Below are 9,821 nucleotides of genomic sequence, written 5' to 3'. Positions count from 1 at the left end.
ATGATTCTGATATGAGAATTAAGTTGAAGTATGCTTCTGTTTGTATTATGGAGGTGCCTAGGTTCTTTCATTATTGGGTATGTAATGCTGGTTGGTACAGATTTCAGGTTCTCTCAGGTTTTATTTTGAAGGGAACTGATGGCTTCAGATCAGCTATTCAGGAGTACTCACGGAAGCCCAAGTCAGGTTCCAGTCAGGTACACTCAGGCTTCCTTCTAAGGTTTGGACCCTACCACATGAAGGCAGGATCCAGGAGCTCTCAGGCAGTACCCTGTGATCTCAGCCCCTATGTCAAAGGGAGGCCAGAACGCAGCACTCTCTGGTGGTGTGCTGAGATCCCAGCTGCTACAGCTACAGGGATGGTGGTTGGAGCCCACCCTCTTAGGCTGTCTGCTAAGATCTCAGCCTTAGCTTACCAAAGCCAGATCTGCCCTGAGGCCTTGGGAGGGGCCTCACGAAATCCTAGGTAAGGGGATGGGTATAGAGCAATAAGGGAACACTCACCACCACGTGGAAGCAGGATGGGTCACTTTCGGGCAGTCCCCTGTGTTCCCAGCCCCTGTACCAGAGGGAGGCCAGAACGTGGCACTCTCTCTCAATATTTCATTTTTAAGATATATATGTGTGTGTACATATATATATATTCATTGAACATGTACTAAACTGTAAGTCAGAAATCATTCTAGATACTGAGGACACAGGTATGAACAAGATGGGCAAGAACCTGCCCTTTTTGGAACTGATATTTCTAATGAGAGAGATAAATCATAGACACATATAAATCATAAGCACATAGTTTAATCTATGACCAAGGTTTTAAGGCAGAAAACAAAAACAAAAATATAAGCATGGGAATAGCAACAAGAGTACAAGAGAGAGCCCTTTTGAACAGTGGAGTCAAGAAAGCACAGAGCATGTGGCATTCGAACAGACGTTTAACTGAGCTGCAGGAATAAACCTGACAATGGAAAAGTATTCTAGATAGAAAAGCCAACAACTACAGATGACCAAACTGAGGAATAGGATTGAGAGAGTTGATGACAGGGGCGGGAGATCATTATTACAGAGGGAGTGGGGAGAAAGGCGGGAAGTAAGGGCTGAGCTGGGAAAGGAACCGTCACGTGCAATTCTGTGAGTCTTCGTGGGGATCATGGTTAAATGTGGATTTTGTTCCCTTAGGTTCCCAGATGGTCTGATCACTTTAGCTGGTAAGTGAAGAACTGGGTTTTCTCCTGGCAAGAATGAAAGAGAATAGTTTAGGGGAGATCACTTCCAGCTGTAACTGGAGCTGCTGCTGGGGAGGCAGTGTGGTCCATTGTGAAGACGGAGCAGTGGGACTTGCTGACAGACTGTATGTAGGTGTGTGGGAAAGGGAAATGTCTGGGGATTACAGGTGTGGAGCTGGAGTTGCTGAATGAATGTGGTGATTTAAGGAAGGACTGTGAGAAAGCAGATACACTGGGAACAGGGAATGTACCGTGCTAAATTTGAGCTTGTGATTGCACAAGCAAGAAAAGGTATCAAGTAGGAAATTAGATGTTTGCATCTAGATTTAAGAAGTGAGGTCAAACTTGCTAACAGATTGTTTTTAAAACTGCAGGATTGGGTGCAAAGCCAAAGGGGGAAAATGTAGAGAAGAAAAGAGAGGCAGGACACTTGGGGACTGCAGAGTTTAGTGGTCATGAAGAGAAAGAGCCAGCAAAGGGGAGCAGGAAAAGCAGCTGGGGTGGGGAGTAGATGAATGGGTGGGGTGGGAAGGGAGGGATGAAGGGGGTGGGGGAATCAGAAAAGCAGGCTGTTTAGGAAGCAGAAAGAACTATTTAAATGTTTCGTGTTTCTTTTAAGTGAAATAAGATAGTGTCTAAGATTTATTGATTAGGCAAAATGAATTTGATAGAGAATTTTGAGGAATTTTAATTAGGTGCTGGGTTAAAATCCTGGTTGAAGTAGGACAAAGAAAGGATGTGTAGGAAAGAAAAAAACTACATTGACTACAGATGGCTCATCGGAACTTTGTTTATTCTTCCTCTTGTGAAGTTGAACAGAGAACAGGCAGTACCTGCAAGAATTGGTGGGTTTCTAACAGTTCTGTCTCTGTGGATACAGGGACGAAGAACACAGATGGGAAGGAGACTACATCAAAGGTGCTATGACACTGATGGACAAGCGTTGTATCAAATTCAGCACAGAGCGCCAGTTTCCTGAGACTGTATATGAGCAAAAGGGACCAAGGGACCTGTTCTGTCTTGAACAGTTAGAGTCAGTCCTCATGGTCAAGGAGTCTGAACGACAGCCATGGCTTTTTGAGATTTCTCTATGCTCCTCTTTGTTCCTAGTTTTAACCAGCTTTCAGGCTTCATTAGACAGTTTTCATAGATGTCCCACCTTTTACCCCCTCCCCAAGAGATTTCATCTTCAATGGGTGTTGGATTCCACTAAATACTTTTCAGTAATCTATTGAGATAGCTGTATGTTTCTGATTTTAGTTCTACTATAATGGCATTGATCAAATTTCAGAATTATTTTAAAGCAAAGTTACATTGTAGGCACAAGCTCCACTTGGATGCTATGCATTATCATTGTTGTATAAGGTTATATTTAATTTGTAAGTATTTCACGCTTCTGTTTGTGAGCAGTGTGGTAAGCAGTGTTTGCTTCTGCCTTCTCATACATTAAATATATACTTTTATTTATTTTTTATTTTATGTGCATGAGTGTAATGCTTGCATGTATGTAAGTGCACCTGTGTCATGCAACACCCATGAGGTCAAAAGAGGGCACTGGATGCCATGGAACTGGACTTACAAACAGTTCTTAGCTACCGTGTGGGTGCTGAGAACCAAACCTCCACAAGAACCGCCAGTGCTCTTAACTGCTGAGCCATCTCTCCAGCCCCTTTCCCTACTTTTGACTGAATTTAGTACCATAGAGGGGTGGATTCATAGTATCAATTAGATTGTTTTTCCTCTTAAACACTTTTTCTGGAAGATTTTATATCCAATTACATTATTTCCCAAATGTTTGGTAGAATCCTCTGGTGGAACTTGTAGTTTTGAGTCTGCAGTTTTCTTGGAGAAAAGGTTTTTCAGTGCACATTGAAACCCTAGAATGAACACAGAACTAGTCAAACTGCTTCCTCTTGGTCAGTTTGTGCTCCTGGTGTTTGAGAGTTTATCAAATGTGTTTTTCATTCTAGTCCCTTGGCATTTATCTATCCGATTGCTTGTTTAGTTGTGTTTTTTTAAGGCATGATCTCATTTCCTAGCACAAGCTGCCTTTAAACTCACTATGTAATCCAGGGTGAGTTACCTTTGCTACCCTCCACCTCAGCCTCCCCAGTATTGAGGTCACTCACAGGTGTGTACCACCACACCCAACTTCCTTCCTGCCCTTTCAGTATCTCCAGGATCCGTAATAGTCACCTCTGCCTGATATTCCTGATATTAATAACTTTTATCTTCTTGAAAACTCTGGCTATAGGCTTACCAATTTAATAGATTTGACAATAATCAAATATCCATTCCATTGGTTTTCTGTTATGCTGTCCTGTGCCCTTATTTCCTCTCTCCAGCTTCCACTGGGTACAGTTTTCACATTTTCTAACATTTTTTTTTTTTTATCATGAAAGCTGAAACCGCTAGGTTGAGACGATTTCTTTTTCTCTAACAGAGTGGGGAAGCTATAAATTCACACTAAATATTTTTTATGTACATCCTATGGGCTTGGTATGCTGTGTTTCATTTTCAACAAGCAACGAGCTTTATATTTCCCTACACATTCTTTACTTGACCGATGGGCTCTCCGTTTTCCAACTTCTTGTGAATTATCTAGGTTTCGTTCTTTTGTGACTAATGCTCATTTCCATTAGGTCTGCCTTGGGAAGAAGCGGGGCGAGCCTCCGAGCGTGCTATTTGACTTCCTTTGGTCCCTGCAGATCTAGTCCTTCCTCTGCCCTTTCGTTCGCACCTCCGGAAACGGCCTGCAGGTGGCAGCGATAGGTTTTCCTTCGCCTTTGGGTTTACTTTTGCTTTGCTTTAGGTTTTTCAGTGGGAAGCTTTTCTAGGGAACTGGATGGTAGGAGGTATTTGTGGCCAGGGTAATTTCCTTCCCACCTGATACTACTACCGGGTATTGCTCTTAAATAAAAATCAGTCAGCATAGAGCCCTAGCTCTGCGCTAACTTCTAATAGCTGCCCTGCACAGTGCTCTCTGTTCTAAGGTCTTAAGACATTCCTTTCTAGCCTTTTAAGACTACTCAGGGAATTAACACTCCAGTTGCTTGCCTGTGTGCCATGCAGTTTCCCTTAGGGTTTGTAAATAATTCCTTTATGGTGTTGTTCCTGTTTAATCATCCCAGCTACTTCTTCCCATTCTGACTGATACAGAAAAAGACTGATAATGGCAAGCGACTGTCAAGGAACTCTTAATCTCATAGAAAAAACAGTCTAGAACCCAGTGCTAATTTTCTTTAAAATATCTGTAAATGTCATACTAGTTAAATAAATACTAATCACTATAGCGATCAGAACATGATCAAAGGTTTCAAATCATGAGTCCAGTTCTGATTGTGGAATACTTTCCCATAATTCCTCATCAGATGCTGACATCTTAGCCAATGCATGGAGTAAATTATAACTTTTCATAAGAAGTAGCATTCAAGCAAGTATTTAAAGCATGGAATATAGTTGAATATATTTGAATAAGCCACAATGGGGCCTGAGATACATGCTAATTTGGACTGTTGGCTAAGCATTCAGTGTGACGTGCCTCATTTTCCCAAAGCAGTGAATAGGCTTGTAATAGGGGTGTGAGATTGACTTCCTCCATCAGAGGAAACTCAACCATCTGAATAATTTTCTGTGGTGGGATGGTTGGGTTCCACTTCTAAAGAGTGAGGGGAAAAGTTATCCTGAAGAGAGAGTGGGAATGATAGAAACGGTCCTTTGATTTGCTCCAAAAAGTGAAGAATTGAAACAGGGATGTGACCCTTACATTGAAGATGACAGTTAGAATCATCAGGCAGGAGACAAAACTTTAAATAAGGGACCAGAATTCTAGGAAATTATGAAGCGAAATAAAAGAATTAATTTAGGACACAAGTGACTAGAACAGAAAAACTTTTGGTACTTGTTTTAACTGCGCTCTGTCTGGGAAGCCTTGAAATGATACCTCAATAAATATCAGTGGAGGACTGTTAAAGCAAATGCTTCCATAAGCAGTACACAGAATTCTGTCTAGAAAATACTATGGGCTGAAATGAATGAATGGGCCCTGGCTATCAGATATAGAGACTACAGAGAGTCAAGTTTCACAAGTGAAAAGAAATTTCCCTGCTTCAGTGATGGAAATGCTCTTAAACATGGGTCCCAGCAAATGAGCCGTGCTTTTATTAGCTACTGTGAGGCAAAAGCAGGCCAGGATATATGAGTGCTTTGGCTGAGATAACCATGATGGACCTTGCAAACCAGACTTGACATTTCTTGGAAGAAGCAGAGGGCCTGACTGCTAGAATTGGTGCTCAACTTCTCTTTTTTGCCTCGCAGATCAACTTTGCTCCCAAAACTCCCAGTTAATCAGACTTACAAAAGGGACTTTGCCATGGCATGGCTTATTGTTATTGAAGCCCATCCCTTGCAGACCTGAATTTGGCCTCCTTCTGACATTTAGACTCTACCCAAAATAGACTTCTAGGAACATGTTCTTAATGAAGGGAAATCTGGAAGTTGGGAAATGTGACTTTAATAAACAGCAACTGATTCTATAAATGGCATTAAAACAATCCGCACCTACAGATACTGTCACTTTCTTCTGCTTTCATTAAAATTCGTTCTTTTGCACTGATCTCCTATGCCATTTTTATCTCCTTTGGAAATTTCATCCATGCGTTACCCTTCTTATGAGTTCTCAATTCTATATCATTCATCAGTTTGTCTGTTCTTGCATTAATACACATTGACATATTATGTTACATATATAGTAGATATTATTGTACATTTTGCATTTTAAAATATATTCCTGTATTAATGGACAGTAGTATAGTTTTATAATAAAGCCTCATACTAGGCAAGACATGTCCCCTCCACTGGCTGCTTTTAAACACGTCCTGGGTATTCTTGAGTCTTCATATTTTCATGGAAGTTTAATAATCAGCTTGATAAATAGTCCTCGTGGGGACTTTGAGTGGAGTTGCACTGCACTTGTAGACGAGCGCAGAGTGGAGTGATAGCTCCACAGTGTTCTTGTACTACAAACATAACCTTCCCTCCGGTTATTTAGGCTCTTCCTAACTCATCTCCGTGAAACTGTAAGTTTGCTCTCAGGGCTTCTATACTTTTGGTAAGATTTATTAGTATAATTTCACTTCAATATTTATATTTTCTTATTATTTATTACTGATATATAGAAGTATGAATATATTTTTGCACACTATTTTTAAATATTTTATTTATTATTTTATAATATTTTTATGGGATTTTTTAAGGATTTGGTGCTAAGACTTACAAATGAGGAAGAACTTACATCATTTTTTTCTGACTCTGTGTTACTTCACTTAGCATAAAAGTCTCTAGTTCTATCCATTTACCTGCAAATTTCAAGGTTTTATCTTTCTTTACCACTGAGTAGAACTCCATTGTGTAAACCTACCACATTTTCATTATCTATTTGTCAGGTGAGGATCACTTAGGTTGTTTCCACTTCTTAGTTATTGTGAAAAAGAGCTATTCATTTTTAAGTGAATTTTAATATGAATACTATTTTTAAAATGAATACTGTTCATTTTTAAAATGCTTCAATTCTATTGTCTGTAGGTATAATTTCAGTAAAATATTTTGTAATATATTTTATGTCAGTATATTTTCTGTGACTTCCTTATTGATGGTTTAAGGCTCTCTGAGAGAACAATAACATCATCTACAAATAGTAACAGTTTTATTTCTTGCTTTCCAAGCCTTACAGAGTACATTCTTGCACTGGCTAGGAAATTGGATTTCTATGTCACATCATGTAAAAAATAAGAACATTATACATTGAGGACTCAGTATCAGATATCAAAAGTAAAAAATTTAAATTTTGGTAGATAATAGAGGTGATAGGTAGGACAACTTTTCTAAAGTTAGTTACCAAGACTAGTAACCATAAAGATTGGATGTGGTGGTGCACGCCTTTAACCCCAGTACTTTCGGGGTGGATCTCTGTGAGATCAAGACCTGCCTGGTCTATGTATTGAGTTCCAGGCCTCCTGCTGGAGCTACAGGGAGACCCTGTCTAAAAACACAGACAAAAAAAAAAAAAAACCCAAAAAAGTAGTGACCATAAAGAAAAAGATAGATAACTTTGCTTATATTGAAATGGAAACTGTTGACAATCAAAAAAAAACAAAGAAAATGGGAAAAATAAAAACAGAAGCTGTAAATGAAAAGGTTGTACTTGTACAAAAATTACAAAGAGCAGTCATTGTCTCTTTAGAAGATAAGGAACTCTTAAATATAACATTAAAATGGGAAAGCTTTCATTTGACAAAGAACTGTTTGTGTCCAACAACCCCTCTTAAGCGTGGATTTGAATGTAGGGATATGACAGGGAAAGGCAACCATTAAAGCAAGAGTTTCTATGGAGACACACTGACACCTGGATAATCACAGTTCTCATGAAAACTGGAAGATGTGGTATTTCCATGACTGTTGAGGTAAGATTAAGTCAAAGGTTCCATTTCCTATTCAGAGGCTAACAAATTTTATCCATTTCATGATTTGAAAGATTTTCTTACTCCTGCCCCAGGAGTTTGACCTTACACAGTGTCTAAGTTAGCTTTCCAGTTGTGATGAACTGACCATGTGTGGCTGGAAGGGTTGTGGAAGTTTTTGGAGTTTTGGAGTGGAAAAGTGCTTGTAGCTTAGTGATCTGTTCTGTGAGAGCCTGGGGAAGTGCAGATGATGGAGGCAGGACAGCTCAAATTTCAAGGGAAGCAAAGACCATCAGGGCTGTTCATGAGATATACTGAATTGAGAATATGTGGTTTCTGATTAAGAAGAGACCAGCATCACTGAGGTGAAATCTGCTGAGAAGTATTTCCTCAGGGTCAGCACACAGAATCTGGAGTCCGGGGGAGTCTGAGGCTCTGTCATCTCAGTCTGGAAGCAGGACTTGATAATGTATCAGGGTTTCCTACATGATACTGTTCTGAAGGCATGAAAGGGTCCTAGAGAGAAACTGAGGTTTTGTACTGTGAGAGACTAGGAGACACCATTGGTGAAGGTATGGTCTCAGTTGCAGGGAAGACCCCCAAGGGTCATGAAGAGAATCTAAGGTTTTGTGCCCTGAGAGACCAGGAGAGCCCACTGGTGAAGTCATAGCCTCAGTTTCAGTAGACACGTAGGATATCATAGATGTAAGGAACATGGGATGACCACCAACGGCAGTGGCAGGCGTGGAGAGCCAGCCCGAGTCTATGAGAACAGCTGTGTGTGCTGTGGACAACAGAGTCAGAGAAGTGGAGCTGCCCAAGCCCTTTGTAGCCCAGAAGATCGTGAGTGAATCCCAGATATCCAACACTGAGCTATATTACTGATCTTTGGTTTGACTTGTGTGTCCAGTTCTTCCATTTTGAAATAAGGCAGTAAGTGGGGCTGGAGAGATGGCTCAGCAGTAAAGAACACTGGTTGTTCTTGCAGAAGACCCGCTCCCAGCACCCACATGGCAGCTAACAACTGTCCATAACTAGTGTTCCAGGGGATCCGACAGCCTCTTCTGTCCTCCGTGAGCATTGCACAACACGGGTGCACTCACCTACATGCAGGCAATACACGAATACACATAAAATAAAAATAATTAAACAAAATATTTTTAAAAAAGAAATAAGACAATATGTAACTTATTTAGATTTTATAGGAGCTAATAGTTGAAAGACTGGATTATTTTTAATAGACACTGAAATTTAAAAATATTTGAATTTTTAAAGACTGTGGGACATTTTTAAATTACACGGCTTTATTTTGTAATATTAATATTAATACGAGATCTTGGGGATAAGAAATGAAAAGGTTGTGGTTTAATAGTATGCATTTGTGTGTCCAGCTGATAAGGGGTCAATCGGGCTGCACAGCTTCAGTTGTCAACTTGACACACCTGGGTAGAGAGAACCTCATCAGAGGAACTGCCTCCATTGGATTGGACTGTGGCCATGTCTGTGGGGCATTTTATTGATTATTGAGTGATTAGATGGGCCCAGACCACTGTGGGTTGTGGTACCTTTGGGAAGGTGGTCTTTGGTTGTATAAGAAAGCAGACTGAGGGGTTGGAGAGATGGCTCACCAGTTAAGAGCATTGGCTGCTCTTGCAGAGGACCTGAGTTCGATTCCCAGCACCCACATGGTGGCTAACAACCATCTGTAACTCCAGTTCTAGGGACTCCAATGCTTTCTCCTGACTTCTGAAGGCATTGCACGACATGGGTGCACTCACACACACGCAGGCAATATACTTATACACATAAAATAATAATAAAAATAAATAAAAAATTTAAAAAGGAAACAGGCTGAGCCCAGGCCAGAGGAGCAAGCCAGTAAACAGAACTCCTCCATGGTCTGTGCTTCAGTTCCTGCCCTGAGCTCCTGCCCTGTCTTTGCTCCATGATGAGCCATAAACTAAAGTGAAGTAAACCCTTTCCTCCCCAAGTTGTTTTTGGTCAGTTTCTTTATCACAGCAGTAGAGGGGGAATTAAGGAAATTAAGACACAAAGATGTATAATTTCACTTAGGAATCTCTGACTGATTTTATCAGTAAGTCTATGTGCTACATCTAGCCTCCCTTCCTCCCTTCCT

The sequence above is a fragment of the Nannospalax galili genome, unplaced genomic scaffold (assembly GCF_000622305.1).
Source record: "Nannospalax galili isolate Female #2095 unplaced genomic scaffold, S.galili_v1.0 scaffold927, whole genome shotgun sequence".
Taxonomy (NCBI): domain Eukaryota; kingdom Metazoa; phylum Chordata; class Mammalia; order Rodentia; family Spalacidae; genus Nannospalax; species Nannospalax galili.
The sequence above is the reverse complement of the archived record's forward strand: the minus strand, read 5'-3'. Positions refer to the sequence as shown.